Source organism: Schistocerca nitens, chromosome 2 (assembly GCF_023898315.1).
Source record: "Schistocerca nitens isolate TAMUIC-IGC-003100 chromosome 2, iqSchNite1.1, whole genome shotgun sequence".
Taxonomy (NCBI): Eukaryota; Metazoa; Arthropoda; class Insecta; order Orthoptera; family Acrididae; genus Schistocerca; species Schistocerca nitens.
The window spans coordinates 1,178,426,754-1,178,451,553 of record NC_064615.1 but is presented as its reverse complement, the minus strand read 5'-3'; the positions used below and the strand labels follow the sequence as shown (position 1 = coordinate 1,178,451,553).

General features: G+C 40.9%; 1 non-coding gene across 1 annotated transcript; it reads left to right on the top strand.

Annotated features, from left to right (window-relative positions):
- Positions 1-4,297: 4,297 nt before the first annotated feature.
- Positions 4,298-4,438, top strand: LOC126237708 (U4 spliceosomal RNA). Its single transcript, XR_007545168.1, has one exon. It is a non-coding gene; the product is annotated as a U4 spliceosomal RNA (small nuclear RNA).
- Positions 4,439-24,800: the final 20,362 nt, after the last annotated feature.

Here is a 24,800-nt window from a genome sequence, read left to right as displayed (position 1 = left end):
TTTAATAAAGGAGTGCTGCAGTGCTCCATTCTTGGGCCCTTTCTGTTTAGATGATGTGACTTACCGAACGAAAGCGCTGGCAGGTCGATAGACACGCAAACAAACACAAACACACACACACACAAAATTCAAGCTTTCGCAACAAACTGTTGCCTCATCAGGAAAGAGGGAAGGAGAGGGAAAGACGAAAGGATGTGGGTTTTAGGGGAGAGGGTAAGGAGTCATTCCAATCCCGGGAGCGGAAAGACTTACCTTAGGGGGAAAAAAGGACGGGTATACACTAGCGCGCACACACACACATATCCATCCACACATATACAGACACAAGCAGACATTTCTGCCCAAACTCTTTGTCTTCAAATATGTCTGCTTGTGAGATGTCTGCTTGTGTCTGTATATGTGTGGATGGATATGTGTGTGTGTGCGAGTGTATACCCGTCCTTTTTTCCCCCTAAGGTAAGTCTTTCCGCTCCCGGGATTGGAATGACTCCTTACCCTCTCCCCTAAAACCCACATCCTTTCGTCTTTCCCTCTCCTTCCCTCTTTCCTGATAAGGCAACAGTTTGTTGCGAAAGCTTGAATTTTGTGTGTTTGTTTGTGTGTCTATCGACCTGCCAGCGCTTTCGTTCGGTAAGTCACATCATCTTTGTGTGTGTTGTAACTGATTTCAAAACATGAATAATTAAAATGTGGCGCGCGCGCGCTCGCTCGCACACACACACACACACACACACACACACACACACACACACACACACACACACACGCACGCACGCACGCACGCACGCACACACTGACTTACCAAACGAAAGTGCGGGCAGGTCGATCGACACATAAACAAACAGAAACACACACACAAAATTCCTCTCGTTATCCGCCAGGCCTCAACCTCTGCTAATTTCGAGTTGCCACCGCTCATACCTCACCTGTCTTTCAACAACATCTTTGCCTCTGTACTTCCGCCTCGACTGACATCTCTGCCCAAACTCTTTGCCTTTACAAATGTCTGCTTGTGTCTGTGTATGTGCGGATGGATGGATGTGTGTGTGTGCGCGCGCGAGTGTATACCTGTCCTTTTTTTCCGATAAGGTAAGTCTTTCCGCTCCCGGGATTGGAATGACTCCTTATCCTCTCCCTTAAAACCCACATCCTTTCGTCTTTCCCTCTCCTTCCCTCTTTCCTGATGAAGCAACCATTGGTTGTGAAAGCTTGAATTTTGTGTGTATGTTTCTGTTTGTTTGTGTGTCTAGCGACCTGCCAGCACTTTCGTTTGGTAAGTCACGTCATCTTTGTTTCTGGCAGGTCAATAGACACACAAACAAACACAAACATACACACAAAATTCAAGCTTTCGCAACCAACGGTTGCTTCATCAGGAAAGAGGGAAGGAGAGGGAAACCCACATCCTTTCGCCTTGCCCTCTCCTTCCCTCTTTCCTGATTAAGCAACCGTTGGTTGCGAAAGCTTGAATTTTGTGTGTATGTTTGTGTTAGTTTGTGTGTATATCGACCTGCCAGCACTTTTGTTTGGTAAGTCAAATCATCTTTGTTTTATATATATATATATATATATATATATATATATGATATCCCTGTATGTAAGACTACAATGTAACACTGAAAACATAGTTATAAATAATTATTTATACAATTAATGAAAAATAAGATTTTATGAAACAGGCAAAAAACTGACCAAATACTGCAGAGAAAATACCACACACGAACAAAAATGACAGTAAATTTTTAGACTTCCATGTGACAGCCCATGCTTTTATCACTATTTTGGAAAAAGAAAAATTAGGAATTATTCTATTTGCTGTATGTGATACTCACTAGCATGGTGAACCATATTTTACACAAAGTACAAAACCGTCAGTTGCGTATACTTTGCTTTTCTTTAATGATATTAAATGAATAAGTTTTAATTTATTTTCAAAATGTGTCATTTTGTGCCATTGTGGTATTAAGGAATATCAAAGTTGCAAACTTTCACGTTCCATAAAATGAAAATGGGGAGGAGTGGATGGGGTGGGGTGGGGGGCAGAAAGGGGGAGGGTGGAGGGGGGGGGGAGAGAGAGAGAGAGAGAGAGAGAGAGAGAGAGAGAGAGAGAGGGGGGGGGGGAGAGGGAGAGAGAGAGAGAGGGGGGGGGAAGGAGGGGGGCGTTCAAATGGCTCTGAGCACTATGGGACTTAACTTCTGAGGTCATCAGTCCCCTAGAACTTAGAACTACTTAAACCTAACTAACCTAAGGACATCACACACATCCATGCCCAAAGCAGGATTCGAACCTGCGACTGTAGCGGTCGCACGGTTACAGACTGAAGTGCCTAGAGCACTAAAATATGGTATGGACTGCATAATTTAAAATGCCATGTATTTGTATGTCACAGATAGTATACAGAATATATATCATACCTAATAAGGGTCAAAACTCTCTCATTCCTTTATAATAGAATGTTTTTGATGCATATACCAAAAATCTTAAAAGTTAAACATATGTTAGCTGGAACAGATTCAGATCAAGATTATTTTATAGATGGAAACATTGGTCTTTTAGGCCAGTGATGTATGAGGAAATTTGGACACTAGTACAATACACCACACTTTCAACATGGTTATGATTTTAAATATGAATATTTGTGTTTCACAAACTAACTTTTATTACACTGGAGATCTCATTACTATCAATGTCATTAGAAGTAATTAAGGAAACTGCATGCCTATAGAAAACACGGTACTCACAATACCTACTACTGAACACAGAAAAGTCACTGACCCTTACATAAAAATGAGAGCATGCAACTTCATTCACATTTGAAGTGAACCTGCAGTCCTTGTTTCCAGCTGCAGTATATAGCTTCATATTCATCCTAGCAACACTTTGTCTTGTAGAATGAAAAGCTCTAACAAAGTAGTTTCCTACACCCCTCCTGTTTCGATTACACTATTATATTCAGAAACTAAAATATTGCGAGAGACACTTATTTGGTGAATGCACAAAGTACTCTAACTAAACTGCAGTCTCCATTAATTTGATATATTTTATGTTTGGTCTACTTTGCTCAAAATATAACTAGTAATGTCCATACAGCAGCACTAATTACAATTTTTTTAAGCTGCATCAAAGTTGAGAAGCAAGAAAATAAGCCCTTGAGTTTCAGATATGGTACAGAAACACTCAAAAAATAAAAATTAGGGATATTTCTCAACCAATTCTGTTACTAAAAAGAACGCTGGAAACTGCACTTTTTTTTCTGCAGCCCAAGATGTTTAAAAATGCACGTACACATTACACCATTATACTCAAAACTATCTTAGGCAATGAATATGGAAATAGTCTGCAATTAGATAATCTATATGCCATGACTTCTATCCCAATATCGTAAATTAGAAAATTACTATTGTTTGGCAACCGCACACAAAATAGTTTACCGTTGGTCAATTTACAGTATAGGCCTATTTAAAAAAAAAAATCTGTGAAGAATTGCACACGGATACTTTAAGTCGCTCCTCCACGTCAAAAATCTTGTTAGTCAACGTATATATTAAAACCACGGGCAGAAACCTAATTGCAAATCGTATTATTTTGAAATCTGCTTTTCTGGCGTACATTGTTTTATATATTTGTTCCATGGAGACAAATCCCTGATGGTAATTCATGGAAACTATAGGCATTACTAAGAATGATTTTATTTTTCAGCATACCATTTCACATACAACAGACTTCATGGGCGAATTAACGACAGCACAACACCCAAACATGCATAATACTATAACTGACAAAAATATCCTTTGCGATCACATGACAGCACTAGATTTGATTTCTGTTTATGCGCAAAATCTGTTGTAATGAAGTTCCACACCTAACGAATCCCACACAGAAATAACAACAATATCACAAAAAGCTGCACATACTACGTATCATCCAATCAGAAATGAAAATGTACACAAACGTCTATCCGTCTTATTCATCTGCGCGGATGCCACCATGTTTCCTGTTTACGAACAGGCACACACACTACGTCATAGTCTGTAGTAGTGATGATGTGTCTCATGTTGTCACATCTAGATGGCACTATGCTACAAATTATAAATCTCACTTTGCGTACGGAAACATTTGCAACATAAACTTTTTGTCTGTACATTACGCTTGCGGCCGACTTTAAGTATATCTTTTCTGTACTATGAGTCACCACCGAGTAAAGATAAGCATTTTTTTTGGGTGATATGGTGAAAGTTCTCGTATACATTAACAGCTGTGTTACGGCATAAATTCCTCCAATAAAAATGCCATGTTACCTTTGCGCAGTGGCAATATCGTAACCAATGAGGTTTATCCGAGGTGCGATTATTGCTAGTTGAAAACTTATACCAATACCCCGCCTAGTGGACGTGAAATACCGTCCGCTACGGCAATTTTTGCAAACTCCTCCGGGAGTTACATTTAAAGAAAAACAAAGAAATGAATAAGTTATAACACAATGTGTTGTGCCAATGTAAATGCAACCTCGTCTAATGGAAAACTGTTTTCCTCAACGTTGATGTATTCCAGCTCACATGGATCTGAGCCCTATGGGACTTAACATCTGGGGTCGTTAGTCCCCTACAACTTAGATCTACTTAAACCTAAGGACATCCATGACCGATGCAGGTTTCGAACCTGCGACCGCAGCAGTCGCGCGTTTCCAGACTGTAGCGCCTAGAACCGCTCGGTCACACAGGGCGGCTGATGTAGTCCCGTCAACGAAGACAAAAATAAGGACGAGCTGGGGAAAATTCGTGTAGTCACGAGTTTTTGTACATTGGTAGTGGGCGTCATGAACAACATAATAAAAATCCACACCTGTGGGTTGTGAGAGTTGGTGTGCGGGCGCATTTAACGGTCACCATTTCATGTTTTTCTTGAAAAATTCGAAAACCGCGGCTTTTAGCGTAACAGTTACCCAGTGCATAATTAAACTACATTAATTTTTCTATATAAACGGACCTATTCACTTTATTTCTAGAATTAATAGTTCCTGCGTTGCAGGGGATGTAAAATCGCAAATGATTAAAAATAGTGTTTTAATGGTATAAAATAAATGTTTACGTGGATTAAGTCTAAATATTACACGACTGTACAATATCTCAGCGCAGTAGGGCCGTATTGCGGGATAAATGTTGTGGGGATGTGAGAGATGGCAGTGGGGGTGGAGGGTAGAAGTGTGAAAGAGGGCAGGTCGCCAGAATGAGGTCACTTCCTTCTCTCATTCGTGGGTCTGCAGAACGGAGAGCGTGCATGGGACCCACTCTCTCTACACCACTACATCGCAGGGGATAACTACACGCTGTTCCACGATCATACCGACCCTTCCGCAGCACGCCTTATGACTCACTGGTGACGCAGTTCGCAGACACACCTGGAGAGAGTTTCTTTTTGACAACTGCGTTAACTCTAAATTTAGTTACTAATATAACAACACATACGGTAAGAATCTGCGTAAATCTCCGCATACAGCCTTGCACTGCTAGTAGGGAAATTGTTTTCATCCTGTACAACTGTTGTGGTTTCCTTCTGTGAAAAGTCAATTCTCACACCATAAGAATAGTTCGCTCTTTAGTTTACACACAGAATAATCGAGTATTGCCTCCCCAGCATTTCCTGCCCAGTTTTCTTATGTGAGTAGGCTAAACAACATCTCTGTGCTCATGTTTAAGTAGTGGAGTAACATTCAGTTCATTACGTGAATACTTATTTGCCGTAATTAACGGCGTTTTTATATAAAAAAAAATATTTTCCTATGAACAATGACTGAGAAGTGTTTCGTCTGTGAGAATGATGTTATCAGTGACTTATGCAATGCTGATAAGAAAAGGAATTCGTGGATTGGTAAATGTCAGTTATTTGAGAAAATATGGGAACGCTGATAGTTTGAGAAACGAACAACACGGTGAGGTTCATGCATCTTGCAGAAAAGTTAAGTCAATTAAAACATTTCTAAGAGAGGCTGTTTCAAAGGAATAGCCCTCAACGTCAGCTGAAATCAAACGTTTGTGTTCAGCTGAGGCGAAATTTGATTTTAAAACTGTTTCTTGTGGAAGCTATTGATGTTGATTTTTTTTCGATAAACGGAAGGCATAACCCCAAAAACTGCGGAGAAAGGTTTTATCCTTCAATTAAGATAATACAATTACAGTTCGTGCAGAAGAGAGGAACGATGTAAAGGGATAAACCATCCAAAGATGGGGATCAACACACTATAGATGCAAGATATCACGAGGATTGCTATAGTTAAGTTTTTTATAATTTCAGCACCTAAATCCAGAAAAAGTGGACGCCCTGAGGATGACGAAATGAATGCATCAGTTTAGGAAATAGTCAATTTCATACAGAGAAATGACGACTGCCAGTTCACCTTAAACGACTGTTGTAGCAAGTTTCAGACCCATTACCCACATGAAGGCAACCAAGGACACACTGAGAGAAAAGTATGGGGACGGCATTGTTTTCAGCACAATGCACACCAGGAAGACTGTTGTGTGCTTTCGTAGTTCAGGTGAAAAAAATTTGAATGGTGCATGGTATTCTTCGAATTACAAAGTCGAACAAGCCGAACGAGAAATAATTATAAAAGCAGCTGCCACTACAATCTCAGAAAATATGATTGCATATGATAGTTCTGTTTTTCCAACTTGTGACAAATCCAGTAATGGGGCTGAGGAAATGGAACCTCGAACACACTGTCTTCATGGACTGCATTTCTAAGAAGAAAAGGGAAAGACACGCTGCCGTTTGTCCTCGATCATTCATATCACCTACAATACATGCTGTCCCTCTCTTCATTCACATGAAGTTTGGATTAAAAAACTTATCAATCTAATTGCTGGTTTGGGACGGTGGAACAACAGTTGGAGCTATCAACTCTCTACCACATTGAAAGACTGCCCCAAATAGAACACTTTGTCAATATATATTCGACAATGTCGATTGAAACGCCTGCACTATCACAGCTGGAATACGTTTCACAGCATGTGGGGAATCATTTGCTTCACCTCAGCCTCAGATCTTCCACTATTTGAAGAGATCCAGAGGCTTATATCTGCTCCCTGGAACACCTACGAGTTATTAAATCGAACAAACAATGCGTTAAGGCATTGACTTGGACATTATGAGTCTCATTCCAGCTTACATATTATCACCCACTATACCAGATATACTGTGGATGTGTGGTAAGTGGCTCCAGTCCATACTGTCGTATGTATACGAATGGTACATCGTTAGTCAGGGAAATGATGACGATACAGTGGTTGATTTTTGAGATGTACCCATTTCAATATGGACATTACTTTATGTCAACTAATGTAGATTTTCTATTATTTCTACGTTCAATGAGCGTTAAACATACTATTAAAACGGTATTTTTAATAATTTCGGGCTCCTTTCCTTGCAATGCGGAAACAGTTCTAGCGAAAAAATGAATAGGACCTTTCTTGTAGGATATTTAATGTACTGGGAAACAAGTTCGACAGAAGCCGCTGTTTTCGAGTTATTCATAAAAACGTTAAGAAAGTGACCTTTAAAAGTCCCCACACCCCAACGCTTACGCCCCACAGGTGGGGTTTATCAGCATGTTGTTCACGACACTCCTTATCACTGTACTTAAATTAGCGACTACACAATTTTTTTCCTCTAATTTTCCTTCTTTGACTGGACTAATATGCGAATTTGATAGGTGGTTCTGGCAACTTACACAGCGTTCTGCACATTAAGACTATGTATCAAGTACTGTACACTATAAACTGAACAAATTTCAATTACAGAGCCTTCTTTTATCAATACAGAAGAGACTGTGAACTGGGTTTGATATATCCTTCACATAAAACGAACAAAGTAGAAGATTTCCGCAGCAAATACAGAACTACAACGATTACTGTATTTCCATGTGTTTCTTCCAAGTTTTAGTACGGTAGACTTATGCATGCAACGCTTCTTACAAAATGATTTTGCTTTTTCCTGTGAATTCGCTCCGGGATTCCCCTGTACATTCGTTTCTAGAGTACTGAGTCTGTCTTAACAGTACAGCTATTAAGACTTCATTCATGTCACAAATATTACTTGATCGAAAGAAACTTCGTGTTTCCACACAGTCGCACGCAATAGACAGGCACACAGCTGATTTCGGTTATTCCGTGTCCTACGAGACTGTGACTGGGTACATCAAAGAGTCAAGCCGTAAGCGGATGGTCTCGTTAAAGGGTAGTCAAAAACTTTTAAGTACCACCCACTTTTTATCTCTGTTAGTAGAAAATTTTTCTAACCGCCCGCCGGTTCCATAGTAATGGCGATTTATAAAGTAGCAAAGTATCTTTATAAAATTTATAAAGCAGAGGTACAACAAGTTAAAGCACATAATAGTACCTACCGAACACTTTGTCACAATTTTTTAATTTCATGTTTTTAAAATCCACACCGCCTGCCGCCCATCATAAAAACTGGAACGCCTACTAGTTGTCCAAGGACCAGGATGACTACCATTGATCTAGTTGGCCATGCCATAACATTCCTGCAAACGCCTATTATTCACGCAATGAAAGAAGTCATCGGCCTTCGTTACTAAAGATGAACACGGACGGGCGTCCGTTGTTCGATCCGTAGACTTCCGTATCGAGGTCCGTTCTATGACATTCCCTGATGGTATTTCTTGTCATACAGTCATTTCCTGGGATTCTCTATTCTATAAGAATAAATAGCTAGTGCCCTGAAAATCAATCTGACATGTGAGTGATCCCATTTGAAGTATGACCTCTTGCAGGTGAGCCGAAACTGATTAATTAAATTTTCGAGTAGACTCTGAACTTAGGTAACTCGGTTACTATTTGAGCAATCTAGATGCCACTTGCGCAGCTTTTTAACATGCTTACAGGCAGCAGATTACTAAAGAATCAGCTTCTGAAAATTATTCTTTCAGTAGGTACAGGCCGATAACGTATAGTCAACATTTGTTAGGACAAGATTTATGAGCCATTTTGATACCACATTATGATGAATGTACCATAATTTGATCTTTAGTTCTGCAGCTGAGCTACTGTACCCAAGAAGATGAACAGGATCACAAAGTTTCAGCATGACAGCTCTCTTAGATACTGAGCAATGGTAAAACAAAGCTGACGATTTATTCATTTAAGTCGCGATGTAAAAAAACTAGCATTTACAAAAGGGTGGCTAATGGTCCAACCATGTTACTTATGGCGATGTAATTTGGCAGTGCATCATTCAAGTCATATATGTGCACCCTGTAAAAATTTCATCAAAATTGTGAATGGTCGAATGGGAAGATTATCTAAATATAGGCCACTTGACATGGAATGACCCATACGGCTACGCACTGCAATACGCTTACTGAATTACTGAAATACTGAAGAGCATTTGTCTTTTCACGGTAAGCCAGATGTTTTCCTCTTATATTCAATTTAGAAACAATAATGAATTTTTATCTGCTCACCATTTTCTCCTGTTAATTTCTATAATGCACTTTTAGTATCGTGCCATAGTTATGAAAATAAAAAGCTAACAGTGTAACTACAGTAAAACCGGTTTTTTACATTCGCGGACTGTATCTTTTCCCGCCATTTTCGTTACGTTTGTTTGGTCTTGTCGTAAGCTTTTTCTCTCTGAACTGTTTTCCTACTATCAAAAATTTGATATGGACAACGTTTCTCACCATATGTACTTTTGAACCACTATCAAAAATTTCAAAATCGATTTTCAAACAGAGTTACGTGGAAATTAGATTGAGTTCCCACTCACGCTGAACTGGCGGATAACGAAAAACATGAAATTATACAATTTGTTTCAGATTAATCAGCCATTTGAGCGCGCGGAACGGAGGGAGAGGGCAAGCGAGAGGTGGAATGTTTTCTTGTTTGTCCTAGAGTGCTGACATCTCAGGCTAGCGTAGGCTATGGCTTTGAGCACTATGGGACTTACCTTCAGAGGTCATCAGTCCCCTAGAACTTAGAACTACTTAAACCTAACTAACCTAAGGACATCACACACACCCAAGCCCGAGGCAGGATTCGAACCTGCGACCGTAGCGGTCGCGCGGTTCCAGACTTTAGCGCCTAGAACCGGTCGGCCACAGGCTAGTGTAGGGATCAGCAGCTTTGATATAAATTACGCACGGAAGTTATAAGGGTTAGAGAAAGCTCGTTGTAGAGACGTTCGTATTAACCTCTTCAGTCCTGACATACACGTATGTGCACATCTGATCTTTGCTGTGTAGTCGTGGCCCAATGTTATGTTTACACTTCAGGTCTCTATTTCGAAAAAAAGTCTCTTTGCAATGATTTCAGTGCAAAGACCTCAATTGCACATACGTGTACCTCGGGACTGAAGAGGGTTCATGACATTACGTTGCTTATTTCTCAGCTGACATACGTTAACAGAATGATACTTCACTATCGTGCTATAGTGGCAAAACTTTTTCATCGATTACACGTTTGCAGCAGCTGAGCACAGAACACAGTTCTCACGAAGTGTATCTATTCCTGTCGAAATACAGGATGAGTCACTAACTACTGCCACCTAGAAAAACTCCGGAAGTCTGATAGTAGCTTTTGTGGGACAAATGTAGAATGTGGCAACGGGGGCCATAATATAACATTAGTTTTTTGTTGCTAGTTGGAGTAGCTTCAGAGATATGAAGGTCAACTTTGTTTTTCCTTTTTAAATGTTGTCCCATGGAACTGCTGTCCCACAAACTTTTCAGCTCCTATCATACTTTAGGAATTATTCTTGGTTGCAACAGTTACTGACTCACCCTGTATAACGAAGAGATCTCGATGTCCATCGCCCAACTAATCTGAAACTAACTGTAGTTGAGTTTACTCAAAATGTTTTCGCCTGTAGCGAAACCTAGAGAATCGGTACTTGGTTGGGATGTGTTTTGTTTGAAGGAAAAGAATTATGGTTGATGTAAATAAGTGTTTTCATTTGTGTTTTACGTGTGACATTACGTAAAATGTTACGACTTGCAATTTCTGACAAACTTTCCACTGCATCTCTGGCACATTTTTCAGTGACATAAAACTCTTTCTTACACCGATTATACCTTTTTATTTAATATCATAAAACACCCAAATTAGGTAGTAATTACCTTAGCTACGCGTCAGATGAGGTGTACGGTAACCAACCATTTGGATACCACTATGTTAGCAAGGTCGATCGACGAGTTAAGCACAGCTCAACGGCAGCTGGAATGTCTGCATTCGATTTTTTTTTTTTCAGCATATGATAACGAATTTTCATTTTCATTTTGTGTAATATTGGTGAGTGAATGGACTAAACTGTAGGATCATCAGTCCCTTTTTCCTCATTCAAACAGGTCTCGGATTAAAACCATTCCCCAACGAGTCTGGGAAAGTAAAAAAGGCGTAAAACTAACTGAAGGAGAAAACGAAAGAAGCAAGCCAAAAAGGGAAAACGGGCACTAAAGGGGAAAAAAAGCGGTAGAATATATTATTAAAATAATGTAGCAGATGGTCTGGGCGGGCTGATCGCAAGAATAAAAAAGGCTGAGCCAACCATTCTGCAACACACTTAAAATTCCCAGCCTAGAAACACTAGGTTACAGAAACACATATGGGGAAAAGACAAACATTAAGGGGAACAAACAGCAATGAAAGAGCGAGAAAAAGTTAAAACGGAAGGAGGGTGATGGCCTGGGAGAAAACCTTATCTTGAGTGTTACAAAATCCCCTCCCGAAGGAACGTAAAACTAGATCAGACGTCGAAGCAACACCGTAGGCAGTGTGGCGGGAAGTCTAAAAGACCGCCTCAGGGTGGCTAAAATCGTGCAGTCCAACAAGAGGTGGACCACAGTCAAGTGGGAGGAGGAGGAGGAGATTAGTGTTTAACGTCCCGTCGACAACGACGTCATTAGAGACGGAGCACAAGCTCTGATTAGGGAAGGATTTTGAAGGGAATGGGCCGTGCCCTTTCAAAGGAACCATCCCGCCATTTGCCTGAAACTATTTAGGGAAATCACGGAAAACCAAAATTAGTATGGCCGGAGACGTGTTTGAACCGTCGTCCTCCCGAATGCGAGTCCAGTGTGCTAAGCACTGCGGCACCCCGCTAGGTCACAGTTAACTGGGAACGACGGCGACGCTGAGGTGGGTCCTCGCGACGGAGGCGGTTCGCATGGATGACCACATATTCATTGTCTCTTTCATAACACGTAGTTTATTTAGTGTACTGAGGGTGCGCCATTTGGTATCCCAGATCCTGAAAACTTAACAGTGTGCCGATCTCTTGAGTCGGTTTACCAGTGCCCTGTTTGGCCAGACTGTCAACAGGTTCATTTCCCGGGATGCAGGTATGTCCTGGGATCCAGATGAAGGCCACTATGCTTCCACGGTTTTCGAGGGCATAAACACTCATGGATAGCCATTACCAAATGACGGTGAGGAAAGCACTGGTCGAAAAATAAATAAACAATAAAAAAAGAGCTTATAGGCTACTAAAGGAGTCACTGAGATGACAAAGGACTCACCTGCACGGGAGTGGATGTGCTGAAGAGGGTGAGAGAAAACACTGCAGCCATCTGGTTCAAATGGCTTTGAGCACTATGGGACTTAACATCTTAGGTCATCAGTCCCCTAGAACTTAGAACTAGTTAAACCTAACCAACCTAAGGACATCACACACATCCATGCCCGAGGCAGGATTCGAACCTGCGACCGTAGCAGTCGCGCGGTTCCGGACTGCGCGCCTAGAACCGCGAGACCACCGCGGCCGGCACAGCCATCTGGCAAGGAGTGCTATTCAGTATGTCCAGTGTGAGCGTAAGCGAAGCTAACGTGATCATCGACCATCAAGTCATCTGTGTAGACTATCACCGAGTACTGGAACCCGCCGAGGAACCGAGTCTTTTGGGCCTAGCGATAATCGAGACGAAGCTTTGGATGACACATGAACCATGGAGGTGTATGTGAGTGAACCCGCAGGAAAGGTGGTGCAGTGAAAGTCTCCACTTCAGTGAGAAGGGACTGGGCAAGGACTGGAATAGGAATCCCTGATCGGGGCTGCTGCTGCAGGGGACGGATCGCCATGGTAGGGAAAAGGGGATGGTAGTTTGGATGTTTGGGCGAGCTGTTAATACGCGCAGTATAATTGGCAAGCAGCAGTTGTTGCCTGATCCGCAATGCAGGAACCCAGCCCCAACTTCCACGAGGAGGCTGTCACCGGGCTCGTTCGGAAACCTCCTGTTACAAGTCTAACTCCACAGTGACGTACAGGGGTCCAGCATCTGCAACGTCGAGGGCGATGCTGGACCATACGCCAGGCTCCCATAGTCAGATAAGTCTCCACTATGTTAAGTGGCTGGTCACTGAGATAAAGTTCCGGATGTGGGTGGACAGTACGACGACGACGACTGAAGTGCATTACATAAGTCTTGGCTGCTGAAAACTGAAAGCCCTGAGTGATGGGTCATGGCTGCGCCTTCCGTATGGCTCCCTGCGATCGACGTTCACCCACTCCAACAGTAGATGAGCTAAAGGAAATACAAAGTCGTACCATACAAGAAGTGTGATACGGAGGACCCGGCCGCCACTGAAAAGAGTGGGACGCCCAGTACAGAGCCCTACGGGACCCCATTCTCTTGGATAAGGGGGGAACTATGTGAAGCACTGACACGAACTCTAAAGGTTGGGTCGATAAAACGTTCCGTATAAAAACCGGAAGCAGGTCCCGGAGACCACACCTGTGCAAAGTAGCGAGGATATGGTGTCGCCAAGTGGTGTAATAGGCTTTCGTCAGGTCAAAAAAGATGGCAATAAGGTATTGACAGAAGGAAAAGGCCGTTCGGATGGCAGACTCCAGGCAGATCAAGTTCATGGTGAAGAAACTGCCCTGGGACAGAGCCAGGAGGCCGCGATACTCAAGGAGCCAACACAACCGCCTACTAGCCATACGTTCGAGCAAATTGCACAGAAAGTTGGTGAGGCTGATAGGACGATAGCCATCCGCATCGAGAGGGTTCTTACCTGGTTATAACACTGGAACGACGATACTTTGTCGCCACTGAGACGGGAATTCGTCATCGCTCCAGATGAGGTTGAAGGCGGCAAGGAGGTAAAGCTGGTGCCTCTGCTGACAGATGTTTAATCATTTGGAGATGGATGCGGTCTGGTCCATGGAGCATTATATGGCTCAGGGTGGTGTGGAGCAAAAGATAGTTAATGATTTATCTTCACTGCAGCGAAAGCTTCATTGAACGCTCCGAATAACTGTGTTCTGCAATAGGGGTCCCCTTCGCACCGAGTCACTAGACCCGTTGCACACAGGGCGGATTTTTCCGCAGCGGTCAATTGGCCGTTTCTGCCTTTCCAACAGTAGTGCACTGAAGTTAGGGCTTCCACATTAAGAGGAAATGATCGATCGGCAAATTTGCCGTCGTCGTCCACCGCCCAACTAATGGCGTGTGTGGTCAAATGCACGTTTACAAACACGTGGCGGTTTTTCTACTGTCGACAGCTATTTTCTTCAGTGTGGTTTGAGTGTTTGTGAGAGCGCACAGTGACTGTTTTTATCTGCTTTTATTCTACTGTGAACATCAATAAGCCAGATACAGATAAACGAAATTTTAATTTCATTAATTCAGGAAAGGACTGTTTTGTGGGATAAAATAATCAGACTATTCAGGATTGAGGCGCTACCAGGAAATATTGGGGTGAAGTTGGCCTCGGAATTCGTAGCGACTTTAATGTGCTGAACGAAAGAGAGGAGAGATACTTTACCAATACTTTATCGCTTATATGTACTAGGTGTGGTAGACCTCACACTGTATCGTCGCACAGAATCTTTATATTGTAAGCCATCCCCAAATTAATTATTTGTTTCTTTTTCTTAATATCGTATCAAGAAAAGGAGTCTATTAAAGGAAGTCATCGGCATTATGAAGTAATTGGAGGATATCTTGTCAGCCTTCTCTTCAAATAATGCGTGAAATGTTCCATCCTCCCCTCTTCTTAAGTTAAGCAGATAATTCCAAATTAGTCGGTTTTTCCTTTTCAGCAGTCGACATAATAACAATAAACTTACATTTTACTGTCTCTTTATTTTTCTCAACATTGTATAACACGTTTAAAAATGTATAATTTACATAACACATTAAAATTAAATCAACGGGTTTGATGCTGCAAGTACACTGCCATTAATCTGCTGACAAGTGCGGCAGCGACAATGATTTTACCGCCGTGTGTGCAAACACCGTAGTTTTGACAACAGCGACGGTCAATTGACCTGGCGGCAGTGTGCGATTTGCAGGGGGGGGATTTCCCCCCTCTGCATAAGACCATCCCCTCCTCTGGTTTTAGTTTATGCACCCCAACCTGGGATGTTTATTTCCCACGCACTGGAGTATAACTTTACATATAATTTAAATTTGTGGAACCGAACACTGAAAGTTTTTAATAAGTCTTACTGTTAATACTATTAATATGTTTCAGTTTTCTATCATCGGAATAAGTACAACGTTTCACAAATGTGCCTCTACTTTTTGAATTCTCCTCGTATATCTGTACCCGTATGTAGATGATTTTGTAAATAAGCTTTACCTATAATGTACTTCTAAAGATATAACAAGGGATGGCTTTTCTGATAGTGCATACGCGTCAATACTCAGTTTCGGCATTAACATCTATTTATAAATAGCTGTTTAATCATGCGTAACGCCACGGTCCAAGCTAGTAACATATACAATTCTACTAACCCCCTAAGACATCCCACCCACTGGTAAAAGCACAAAGCGCACCCTGCCTGGCGTATAATATCCGCTGTGACTGCTACCGGCCTTAAGGGGAAAAGGTCGAAAATAATCGATTTTCGGTTTTCATCATATTTCGATAGAGGTTTTAGTGAAGTACTCTGAAAAGGATATTGCTGAAAAAAATTTTTTTTCGAGCATTTAAGGAGCATTTTCCTACCACGTGTCTTTATGTTTTATGTGCCACGCCCACTTTTCTGTAACCCACTTTTCTGCATATATTTTAGATCTTTATATCCCCTACATTGCACGTTAGGGATTTTTTTTTTTTTTTTAATACTCCCGAGTGTGTTGGCTATCCTTGGAATTCAACGGTCGGTATTCTTTTGTTTCTGCTGTTTGTGTACAAAGTGCTTTGATGCACGCTGTGTTTTGTTTAAGTGTGACTGCAAGTAGTTGTTATACTTACGCTTGCAGTGCTTGTCTACGTGTGTTTTGTTGTGCTTACTGAAGGTGACGAAATGTAAAGGCATTTTCAAGAAACGACAATTTAGAGGAAACAAGTTTAGAAAGCTTTCTGTACAAGAGGTTATGTCGCCTGGAAACGATGTTGCTAATTGTAATTCTCCAACAAGTGCATCATCAAAGAAGCGCTCACCAATTCAAGAGAGTTACAACGAATTTACTGTAAGTGACAAGGGGTGCAGTAACATTATTATACATTTGACAATATTATCAGATGTATGTTTCTGAATTTGAATAATGTGGACAGTGTGGTGAGTCACAGAGTGTGAAAATTTGTAACAGTCCAGTGGGAGAAAAGACCTAGCAATTGCTTTGGATTTATCTTGCACTAAATGCTCAGCTGTGATTTCATTTATGAGTTCTTCAAAACCAGATGCAAGTGGCCCTTATGAAATCAATACTAGATTAGTTCATGCCTCACGATCCATTGGCGAGGGCATGGCTGCAGGGAGAACATTTTGTTCAGTGATGAACTTACATCAACCATCAAATAAATTTAAAAACTGACTGCAATATTAGAGAAAGCTGTATGTGAGGTCAGTGAGGAAGCATGAAACTGGCTGCTAGGGAAGCAGTAGAAGAAAATGATGGATGTTTGGATATTGCAGTTGCACTTGTTGGAAGTTGGGGGAAAAGAGAACATACTTCTCTGAATGGAGTAGTGACTGCCACGAGTGTAGACATCGGTCAAGTGTTAGATGTGGAGATAATGTCTAAATATTGCAAATGTTGAAAAGTCAATGAACATAAAGAACACAACTGTGTTACTAATTTTAGAAGAAAAAGTGGTGGTATGGAAGTTCATTGAGTGCAACAAATATTTAATCGCTCCATAGAAACAAGAAGCGTATAGTGCACCAAATATTTGGGCGATGGTGACAGTAAGGCATACAACAATGTGGTGGACTTTAAGCCATATGGAGATGCCATTATTAACAAAATAGAGTGTGTAGACCATGTTCAAAAACGTTTGGGAACAAGACTGAGAAAACTAACCGTTGATATGAGAGGGAAAAAATTAAAAGATGGAAAATTGTTGACCAGACAGGGTCGGTTAACTAAAACTGAAATAGAAAATTACTGGTATACTACGGGCAGGCAATTAGGAGAAATCTGGAGCCAATGAAGAGAGATGTTTGGGCATCTACTGATGATAAGCCATGTCATGGATTGTGTCCATCAGGAGAAAATTCGTGGTGCAAATACAATAGGACTCAGGCAACTGGAGAATCTTATTCTCACCAGCAATCTCTTCCTGCTGCTGTTATTACAGCAATTAAACCTATTTTCAGAGACTTGGCTCATCCTGGCTTTCTAAGGAAATGTCTGCATGAGCATACACAGAACCCAAATTAATGTTTCAACAGCATAAATTGGAACCGCCTTCCTAAAACTGTATATGTAGGCATGCACACAATGAAACTAGGAGTTCTGGAAAGTGTTGGGTACTGAAAAAGCTGGGAATTAATCCTGGTGAAAATATGATCACTGGGCTGCAACATTCCTATAAAATGAGGATAGCCGATGCAGACAGGTCTGCATCTAATATGGCCAAGAAAGCAAGACAAACATCCAGGAAGGTGAAAAAGAAGCTGGAAGACCTGCTAGAGGCCAAAGAAGGGCTATCATATGCAGCAGGACACTTTTAATTAACTGTAAGTAACAAATTTCAAAAGTTTTTTTTTAAGTCAATTTCCCACAAACTAAAATTTTCCTTAGATATGCCCCATTATATCAGAAAATATCATAGATAAATGAATTAAATTTTCAGAGACTGTGCATAACATAGAAAGCCACCTATAGTACTACATTCATTAATATTGCCCCATCAGGAAGTTCACAAAAAAAATATTTTCTGCAGAAAAAATTAATATTTTTTGTTAATAAGTTTAAAAAAGTATTTCTTAAAAACTATAAAATGGATAAAGCAGATTTAGTACAGTTGACTCTATTAGCATCATGTAACATACAGTAAAATTATTCAAGGTCCTGCATTAAATAGTTATTTTTCAGAAATGGGTCAAATACTTGCCTAAATTAACATGGGTTAGATAGGTAGGGTGTGGTCCCCTTAAAGGCCTGGACAGAAAGAACGCAGCCTGCTGGTTGAACTTTACAGGGAGACGGAAGGCAAGTGGGCTTCAAAAATTCGATTTTTAGGTTTTAGCATATTTGAAATGCCTCGTCTTTCCTGTGTGAAACAGTTTTTGTTTTATGACAATTTTTTCGTGAGATACAATGGTTTTCCTTACGCTCTGTGCAATCTGGCATTTAAATGCCACGCCTTCCTATTTGTGCTATGCAGAGATAATGCACAACATTCTTTTTCTCCTTGTATATTGTTTCATGCTTCTATTGTTTTATCGCTTCCATGTTTCCTACCCTGTATCTACTATCGATACTCATTTTTCTGATCGCGTGTTGATTTGTATTTACTTTGGTTCCGCGTTTTCATAGAAATGCTGTGAATAAGGAAATTCTCGCCTAAATTAAAATTCAGAGGAAATAAATCTGTAAAGATAAACGAGGTTAGTGGGTCAAAGGACCCAAGAATGTTAGACGCAAAGAAAATCAGCACTTCAAGAAAGAAACTAGTGTCTTCAAGGCAATTCCTCCCAGTCAGCTTGTGGAGTAGCAGGAGTTCTCAGGATTTTTAATCGTTCAGTGGCAAACAGAGGTGTCAGACGCACACAGTATTTAGGAGCAAGGTTTATGATTGGGTATTTGCAGAACAAACCTATGGTCCTAATGTCACAATTTCTAAATTAATGTGCATTCGGCATGTCCCCCCCCCATGAACCATGGACCTTGCCATTGGTGGGGAGGCTTGCGTGCCTCAGCGATACAGATGGCCGTACCGTAGGTGCAACCACAACGGAGGGGTATCTGTTGAGAGGCCAGACAAACATGTGGTTCCTGAAGAGGGGCAGCAGCCTTTTCAGTAGTTGCAGGGGCAACAGTCTGGATGATTGACTGATCTGGCCTTGTAACAATAACCAAAACGGCCTTGCTGTTCTGGTACTGCGAACGGCTGAAAGCAAGGGGAAACTACAGCCGTAATTTTTCCCGAGGGCATGCAGCTTTACTGTATGGTTAAATGATGATGGCGTTCTCTTGGGTAAAATATTCCGGAGGTAAAATAGTCCCCCATTCGGATCTCCGGGCGGGGACTACTCAAGAGGACGTCGTTATCAGGAGAAAGAAAACTGGCGTTCTACGGATCGGAGCGTGGAATGTCGGATCCCTTAATCGGGCAGGTAGGTTAGAAAATTTAAAAAGGGAAATGGATAGGTTAAAGTTGGATATAGTGGGAATTAGTGAAGTTCGGTGGCAGGAGGAATAAGACTTTTGGTCAGGTGATTACAGGGTTATAAATACAAAATCAAATAGGGGTAATGCAGGAGTAGGTTTAATAATGAATAAAAAATAGGAGTGCAGGTTAGCTACTACAAACAGCATAGTGAACGCATTATTGTGGCCAAGATAGACACAAAGCCCATGTGTACTACAGCACTACAAGTTTATATGCCAACTAGCTCTGCAGATGATGAAGAAATACATGAAATGTATGATGAGATAAAAGAAATTATTCAGGTAGTGAAGGGAGACAAAAATTTAATAGTCATGGGTGACTGGAATTCGTCAGTAGGAAAAGGGAGAGAAGGAAACATAGTAGGTGAATATGGATTGGGGGGAAGAAATGAAAGAGGAAGCCGCCTTGTAGAATTTTGCACAGAACATAACTTAATCATAGGTAACACTTGGTTAAAGAATCATAAAAGAAGGTTGAATACCTGGAAGAATCCTGGAGATACTAAAAGGTATCAGGTAGATTATATAATGGTAAGACAGAGATTTAGGAACCAGGTTTGAAATTGTAAGACATTTCCAGGGGCAGATGTGGATTCTGACCACAATCTATTGGTTATGAACTGCAGATTGAAACTGAAGAAACTGCAAAAAGGTGGGAATTTAAGGAGATGGGACCTGGATAAACTGAAAGAACCAGAGGTCGTAGAGAGTTTCAGAGAGAGCATAAGCGAACAATTGACAGGAATGGGGGAAAGAAATACAGTAGAAGAAGAATGGGCAGCTCTGAGGGATGAAGTAGTGAAGGCAGCAGACGATTAAGTAGGTAAAAAGACGAGGGCTAATAGAAATCCTTGGGTAACAGAAGAAATATTGAATTTAATTGATGAAAGGAGAAAATATAAAAATGCAGTAAATGAAGCAGGCAAACAGGAATACAAACGTCTCAAAAATGATATCGACAGGAAATGTAAATTGGCTAAGCAGGGATGGCTAGTGGACAAATGTAAGGATGTAGAGGCTTGTCTCACTAGGGGTAAGATAGATACTGCCTACAGGAAAATTAAAGAGACCTTTGGAGAGAAGAGAACCACTTGTATGAATATCAAGAGCTCAGATGGCAACCCAGTTCTAAGCAAAGAAGGGAAGGCAGAAAGGTGGAAGGAGTATATAGAGGGTTTATACAAGGGCAATGTACTTGAGGACAATATTATGGAAATGGAAGAGGATGTAGATGAAGACGAAATGGGAGATAAGATACTGCGTGAAGAGTTTGACAGAGCACTGAAAGACCTGAGCCGAATCAAGGCCCCGGGAGTAGACAACATTCCATTAGAACTACGATGGCCTTGGGAGAGCCATTCATGACAAAACTCTACCATCTGGTGAGCAAGATGTATGAGACAGGTGAAATACCCTCAGACTTCAAGAAGAATATAATAATTCCAATCCCAAAGAAAGCAGGTGTTGACAGATGTGAAAATTACCGAACTATCAGTTTAATAAGTCACAGCTGCAAAATACTAACGCAAATTCTTTACAGACGAATGGAAAAACTGGTAGAAGCGGACCTCGGGGAAGATCAGTTTGGATTCCGTAGAAATGTTGGAACACGTGAGGCAATACTAACCTTAAGACTTATCTTAGAAGCTAGATTAAGAAAAGGCAAACCTACGTTTCTAGCATTTGTAGACTTAGAGAAAGCTTTTGACAATGTTAACTGGAATACTCTCTTTCAAATTCTGAAGGTGGCAGGGGTAAAATACAGGGAGCGAAAGGCTATTTACAATTTGTACAGAAAGCAGATGGCAGTTATAAGAGTCGAGGGGCATGAAAGGGAAGCAGTGGTTGGGAAAGGAGTGAGACAGGGTTGTAGCCTCTCCCCGATGTTATTCAATCTATATATTGAGCAAGCAGTAAAGGAAACAAATGAAAAATTCGGAGTAGGTATTAAAATTCATGGAGAAGAAGTAAAAACTTTGAGATTCGCCGATGACATTGTAATTCTGTCAGAGACAGCAAAGGACTTGGAAGAGCAGTTGAACGGAATGGACAGTGTCTTGAAAGGAGGATATAAGATGAACATCAACAAAAGCAAAACGAGGATAATGGAATGTAGTCAAATTAAATCAGGTGATGCTGAGGGAATTAGATTAGGAGATGAGACACTTGAAGTAGTAAAGGAGTTTTGCTATTTAGGGAGCAAAATAACTGATGATGGTCGAAGTAGAGAGGATATAAAATGTAGACTGGCAATGGGAAGGAAAGCGTTTCTGAAGAAGAGAAATTTGTTAACATCGAGTATAGATTTAAGTGTCAGGAAGTCTTTTCTGAAAGTATTTGTATGGAGTGTAGCCATGTATGGAAGTGAAACATGGACGATAACTCGTTTGGACAAGAAGAGAATAGAAGCTTTCGAAATGTGGTGCTACAGAAGAATGCTGAAGATAAGGTGGGTAGATCACATAACTAATGAGGAGGTATTGAATAGAATTGGTGAGAAGAGAAGTTTGTGGCACAACTTGACTAGAAGAAGGGATCGGTTGGTAGGACATGTTTTGAGGCATCAAGGGATCACAAATTTAGCATTGGAGGGCAGCGTGGAGGGTAAAAATCGTAGAGGGAGACCAAGAGATGAATACACTAAGCAGATTCAGAAGGATGTAGGTTGCAGTAGGTACTGGGAGATGAAGAAGCTTGCACAGGATAGAGTAGCATGGAGAGCTGCATCAAACCAGCCTCAGGATTGAAGACCACAACAACAAACATTGGCATGTCCAGAAGAGAATGGGGTCCAGGTTGAGATTATTCAAAGAAAAGTCAAAAATTGTATTGGAAGATGGTAAGGAAATAGGTGGTAAAGGTTGCCTGACAAATGAAATATATAGATTACAGAATTATTATGGCTTGGCCATAAGAAGAAATGTATGGAATTTAGGAAACATTCAAAAAGCTGTATGGGCTATCTTTTTCCATAAGCTTTCTACAAATGGAAATCCAGTGCATGGTCTTAGCCGGAATGATTCTGACACATGGTGCAAGTACATGAGAAGTGCCAGATATGATCACAAATGTTCTTTACCTGCATCAGTAATGAAAGAAATTAAACCCATATTTACAGACCTTTGTAAAGATACCTTGTTGAAGAAATGTCTTCATGGGAAAACCCAAAATTTAAATGAATGTGTGAATTCTGTCATTTGGAACTGGTTACCAAAAACTGTATTTGTTCAGCTTATAGCCCTCAAATTCGGTGTTTATGATGCTATTTTATGCTTCAATGATGGTGTAATTAGAAAACTGGATGCTTTGGAATTATTGGGCATAAAATCTAGTGGAAATACTGCAAAATCCGTGGTACAAATAGATAAAAAGAGAATCTGAAAGTAGATATTGCTAATTTAAAATGCACAAAAGAAGCCAGATAGAAAAGAAGATCAGTATGATTCAGATGATGCTCAGTGTGGTGCAGGAAAATATTAGTGATAAGTAATTCTCGCAATAACTATACTAGAATTGCAATATTAAACTTTAAACAGATATTTCTAAAAACTACTTTTTTATTTTTAGGTACCATTATTTGATAAACTAATGTGGTTAGAAACATAAAATTTGGTCAATTTGTAGTGCCGATGGTAATAAGTTATTACAAGTAAATTGAGAACCACCAAACAATCAGAAACTGTTTTATAATAATTAATGTACAAACAAAGGTATTTTCTTAGTGAAAGAATAAATTTTTTTTTCTTCGACACCATAAGAGGTATTATGTCCATTTTACTTGTAAATTGAGGCATATGTGTTATATATATGCAGTAAAAATTTCATTGTTTTTATCACTTATAGTTCTTTTGAAAAGTGTATCTGTTCAAAGGGTAAAATAGCAATGGCGGAATAGGGATAAAACAGCAACGGCTGGGTCGCGTCGTTGAAATGCTCCTTATATACCAGGTGTCTGTAACATAGAGCGTGCCTGACGCAGCGGCAACATGCAGAGCGCGCCGGCTGACATCAGGTTATCTCGGAACAGATTTGCAGCGGAGCGGCTGTTTGCACTTGCTAACGCACTTGACAGCAACAGCGCAAAAGCTGCTATGTAATAAGGTATTTGTCCGCAGAAGCAGTGTGACAGCGGACGCAGCAGCAGCACCTGCATTTGCCTGTGGTGTCCCTCGCCTCGTTTGCGTTCGCTCACACCCGGTGTGATTACAACATAATCATAGAATTTTGAATTATTAAGTTTTCCCAATTTTGTAAGATGACTTTGGGTTGTAGCTGCGATCGTAAGTAAGGAAGTCGGTGAAAGGGAGGATGACTAATACTGATTCCAGTGCATGTAGGAGAAGGAGATTAGTGTTTAACGTCCCATCGACAACGAGGTCATTAGAGACGGAGCACAAGCTCGGGTTAGGGAAGGATGGGGAAGGAAATCGGCCGTACCTTTTCAAAGGAACCATCCCGGCATTTGCCTGAAGTGATATAGGGAAATCACGGAAAACCTAAATCAGGATGGCCGGACGCAGGATTGAACAGTCGTCCTTCCGAATGCGGGTCCAGTGTGCTAACCACTGCGCCACCTCGCTCGGTCAGTGCATGTAGGGATATTTATAGTAACGCTTATGTTTAAATGTTTTAAATACATATGAAGTACAGTTTCTTTGATAAAACCACCTTAAGTGCAAACTTTGAGCTGTAGCGTTGCAAATGCACAAGAACAAGTTGTCGTTTACTCCTTCATTTGAAAGTTTCGACAGCTGCGCAGATAGAAGCAAATTGCGCTGAAGACTACTGAAACATTGGCACACAAATCAGAGAAGTTGAGGCACGATCCACAGAGCCAACAGAAGACACCAAACAAGAAGTTCATTAATGGTCATGGAAGATAAGTGCGAGAGAGGAGGCTGAGTAGGCAGCTCAACTGGACGGGTATACTGCATTATTCTCGAAGAAACTGAACGTGACGAATTGTAGGGGGCTCTTGGCCGAAAACGGATGCGGCAGCACATTTCAGAGCAACGTTTATGCACAATAGACTCATAATTTCACGTGCAAGTTTGTGATAAAAGCATTAACCCATGGAAATGGAAATCCATGTGGCTAGGGCCTGTTCACGTAGTGCAAGTCTTTCAAGTTGACGCCACTTCGGCGACTTGCATGTCGATGGGGATGAAATGATGATGATATATCCTCTATGCCAGGTAAGTATGCCCTACTTGA